This window comes from Cyprinodon variegatus, unplaced genomic scaffold (genome assembly GCF_000732505.1).
Source record: "Cyprinodon variegatus isolate N-32 unplaced genomic scaffold, C_variegatus-1.0 Scaffold4, whole genome shotgun sequence".
Lineage (NCBI taxonomy): Eukaryota > Metazoa > Chordata > Actinopteri > Cyprinodontiformes > Cyprinodontidae > Cyprinodon > Cyprinodon variegatus.
In genome coordinates this window covers 1,276,801-1,281,096 of record NW_015150457.1, presented here as the reverse complement: position 1 = coordinate 1,281,096, position 4,296 = coordinate 1,276,801, and the positions used below count along the sequence as shown (strand labels likewise).

The following is a 4,296-nucleotide window of genomic DNA, read 5'->3' as shown; positions in this document are numbered from 1 at the left end:
AGATATTCAGATGACGTCATACACATGCTGCTTTGTTTTTGAAAAATATAAATATAAATAATATAACCATGGATGTCTGGGGGACAGTGATTCGCCTACATGTTATGAATGCTGGCGTACCATAAGGAATAAATTATGAACAGATTAGTTTGTGCCTTCAAGTCGTTGCCCATAGGAAGACGTTACTTGGATATAACCTAACGGAATATCTTCAGAACAGCTCCAAATGACAAAAAAAAAACTCATATAGGTGAGTAGAACATGATGTAATAACGTAAAATCAAGGGCCCAATAAAAACAAAACAAAACAAACGAAATTCCCCTTTAAGAAAAGCTTTAAAACAGGGGGCTTTTACTCTGAAGGACCAGGGCATCTTTACTACCGTAATTGTTAGTGTTAATGCGACCTATAAAATCTAGTGAACGCTGACTTGACTGTGGTTCTCGAAGTGAAAAAGAGTGTGGGATACAGTGTGCTCTCTGATGGGGGCTTGAGTGGGATTTATGAATAGGGGATCCTGGGATTCTGCGTCACTTCTCTGGCCGCTGTCACCGCAGCTCTCTACCTGCTGACCAGCATACCGCCCTCCCCTCTGCAGGAGCACCGCTGTTCATCCCATCATCCGCTCTTTGTGCGGCAGTAAAGGAGGAGACGCTATCTGTGCTACTGTTTGCTCCTGAATGGGGAGGAGCCAGTTGTGGCTGCACTTCAAACGAGAAAGAGTCGGCGCTCAGGGAAAGGTAAGAAAACGGTCAATGCGCAACGAAAATGATTAAGGTTTGATCCGCCGCGTTTAAGCTGACATTCGGAGGCGCATCCCGACGGGTTTGTTGTTGTTTTCATTCGGGTCCATGTGGGATGCGATGGTGGTAAAGGTGAATGCGACTGCACGTCGCCTGTGAAATCATGCCACTCCCTGCAACAACACGCTGATGCTCTGGACAAACCCCTTCTTAAATCATTCAGATGAAGCTTTAAAAACACGACTTTAACTTTGATGCAGCTGAGAATGCTTTGAAGAGCTGACATTTATCTGCGCGCTTGTGTAACTCATTACATATTTGCTGCACGTCCTCTACAGCTTTTGCTGACATAGGCCCGGTTAAATACTTTTAACTAGAAACCGCAGAATTAAATCTTATCAAAAAGTTTTGAAGGACTGCATTCTTTTTATATATTTCTATTATTCTAAACACAATACTAAGCATTTCATCATAATTTTATATATTCTGGTTACCTAAAAGCTTGCAAAGCATACAGCTATTAGAGTGGAGCAGTATGTTTTGGTCAGGAATTCCTCTGAAAGCATCACTGTGTGTGTATTAGAGTGTGTGTGTGAAGGCTGAGGTCATTCTCATGCTTCTAAAACCCGCATTGCTGCTGTGGGCATCAGTCCAGCTTACAGATATCTTTAAATGCCATCGGGTTTCCCTCTTCTGAGGGTGAAATTCAAAACTTGAACATGAACAGGTGTCACACTGCCAAAAAGAGGAGAGAACCTGCTGTAAAGTTAGGAGGTCATGCCAGGAAGCAGTTTTATTTTCCCCTTTCAAAGGAGGACAGACAGCTTCAGGGCAGAATTCAGATTGTGTAACAATCCCATCTGTCATTGCTCTTTTTACAACACTTGCAATAACATAACATAAACTCTGTGAATTTCATAATCAAAGTAGTCAAACTCTATGAACTATGAATACGAGAATTTTGCTTCCTGTTTTTCTTTGATAACAATTGTAAAGGTATTAATCTCTGCAATTTTCTTTATAACCATGAGGTTCTTGAATATAGTAAAATTATGATAGGTTTATCAATGAGATTTAAAATGGTAAGAGACAGAAGAAAGAGGCATATGGATAACTAGGCCAGCTTGGCTGGATTGAGACAACATAACTTGGTATGGGCCCCAACCCTTGACATCCATATCTCTTGTACTCCTCTTCTGCTTATCCTGAGCTGCAGTCTCAGCAGAGATGTGCAGTCTTCCTTCTTCCCCAGCTCTTCTAGGGGAAGTCTGAGGTGTTTAGTACCAGCTTGGAGACACTGTCCCTCCAGTATGCCCTGGGTCATCCACTGGAGGGACATGCCTGGAAACCTTCAAGAAGGAGTTGTCCAAGGTGCATCTGATGAAGACGTTAGCTCAGTCCTCTCAATGTGGAAAAGAAGCGGCTCCTCTCTGAGCCTACCGTGAGTACCCTGCACATGGCCCAGAGCTGGTCCAGTGTTGGCCCAGTGCCCCAAAAGTTATTCGATCCCGTCCTTGTGCTGCCCTGTGGGGGGCGCTCTAGTAGTATGGAGTCTGGACCCTTTTAATTGGGGCCATTGTAGAGGTGGAGCAGGAGTCTGGTCTGCATTGACCTGTTCTTAGTGCATGTTGGATGCACTGCCCTGTGCTCCTCATAACCTTTATTCACAGGATCTCTTGGAGAAGCCAAAGGCCGGAGGAGGTCTGGTAAAATGCTTTTTTAATATTTTTTTTCATTAAGTTATCATTAAAATAACTTGACACAATTTTATTTAACAAGATAACTTGATATGGATGCCAACTCACACTAAGTTATTTATATTTTGTTAACTTGTGTTTTCTTTGCCTCTTTTAATTTCTTACATGTCACAAATTTAATAACATCAGAAGGATCTAAACTTAATAAAATCCTTATTTTTATTTATTTAATTTTTTTATTTATTATTACATGCAGTTCTTAAATTTGAGAATCTAATCAAAATTTAAATCAAATATATAGTTAGATTGCGCTTAAGAATTGCAACCACCCTTTTAGTTTCCTTTGCTAAAGCAAATAATGAAAGTCAGCTGAAGATACCCTTATAATGCTAATACCTGTGACTGACTGTATTGTTGCATGAGTGATTTTAAACTTTAAAATTGAGAGATGCATATATGCAAAAATATTTGCCTGATTGAGGTAAGGTAAAAAATGTAATATTTGTTTTTTCTTACTATAAAATTGTTCTTTTTCTGTTTTTGTCTATAATGTTTTCTGATGAATCATGTCCATGTCTTTGCTGCATGTTTGTTATCAAAACTGCTCTTAATCAACACGTTGAATCATATCCAAAGATACAGCAAGAAACAAGCTGCTCTTCTGGAAAATGATGTAATTATGATCAGGAAAAAATGTTTGCAAAAAGGGGTTAGTTTTCTTTTCGCCTACAAAAAATTTTAAAAAGAGTGTTTCATATTAACTTTCATATCAACTAAGGGGCGGCAGCTTTTATTTTTTATTAACCACTTTCTTTGCTTGCTAGAAGCAGCACAAGCTGTTCAAGAAATCATGTTGTACAGTAAAACCAAATCAGTATCATTGTCTACGTATTTTTTAATCTATTCTAGTTAAGAAATATTATGAATTTAGCTTTTCAACACTTTAAAATTTATTTGATTTATCACTTGGATTACTGAACACTACTGACCCTAAGAAACAATAGTCTTTTTGAAATCTAAGCGAATATAAGATATCAACTATTAATTATTAACAGTAAAATAATTACCTTTAGACCTTTATCCAGAACAGGGAGAATCTACAAAATATCCTTTAATTTAAATAATTATATGCAGTAATAAACATACAAATCTTAACTCATTGGATGGATGGATGGATGGATGGATGGATGGATGGATGGATGGATGGATGGATGGATGGATGGATGGACCAATGACAAAATAATTGTCTAAGATGTTCACATTAATCATGTCCTTGTAAATTTCAGGAATGTTTTAATGCCAAACATTTTAATGTAGCTGCCGATAATAGATCTTTAACCCTTTAACAGCCTGGTCAACCAAACATTTTTGGACATTTCTTTCTGCCAACTTGTCCCGCCATGGTTGTATAAAACAATATAGAGCCAAATATTGAGACACATATTGCAATTATACTGTCAATGTTAAAATTCCTGCCCCAACTGAGGATCCAAAGATCCTCAGAGAATTGGACATTGAGGGTGTGGTGAGCATTCACCATAAAAACATTAAACTGCTTTCTAGAAAGCAGATGTATAGGAACACGGCTTAACCATTCAAAGCGAAAGTAAACCATTTAGCTGCAGTTGAGTTTTTCTGAGAAGCATCTATGTTGTCATTTCTAATGCTACTTTCCAGAGCTTGTAGTGGAATAACACCCAGAATGCAAGGATCTTATTTCTCTTTGGTTCCTTGTTATTTATGCTTTGAGAAACAACCAAATATTCCCTTAACTGATTGTTATTGATCTGGAGTGGAGGAATGTAACAAAGTACATTTGTCTGATTAAGTAGTTTTTTTTTGGGTGGGTGGGTGG

The 4,296-nt window shown here is 38.3% G+C and overlaps 1 protein-coding gene across 2 annotated transcripts in view; it reads left to right on the top strand.

Moving 5' to 3' along the window:
• The first annotated feature begins 445 nt into the window (after nt 1–445).
• The window catches only part of LOC107082730 (E3 ubiquitin-protein ligase RNF19A-like), a 29,984-nt gene continuing 26,133 nt past the window's right edge, over nt 446–4,296 (top strand). For both annotated transcript variants that reach the window (XM_015371554.1, XM_015371544.1), the window contains exon 1: nt 446–741. The gene's annotated coding sequence lies outside the window, so the exon portion shown is untranslated. The remainder of the gene's footprint in view (nt 742–4,296) is intronic.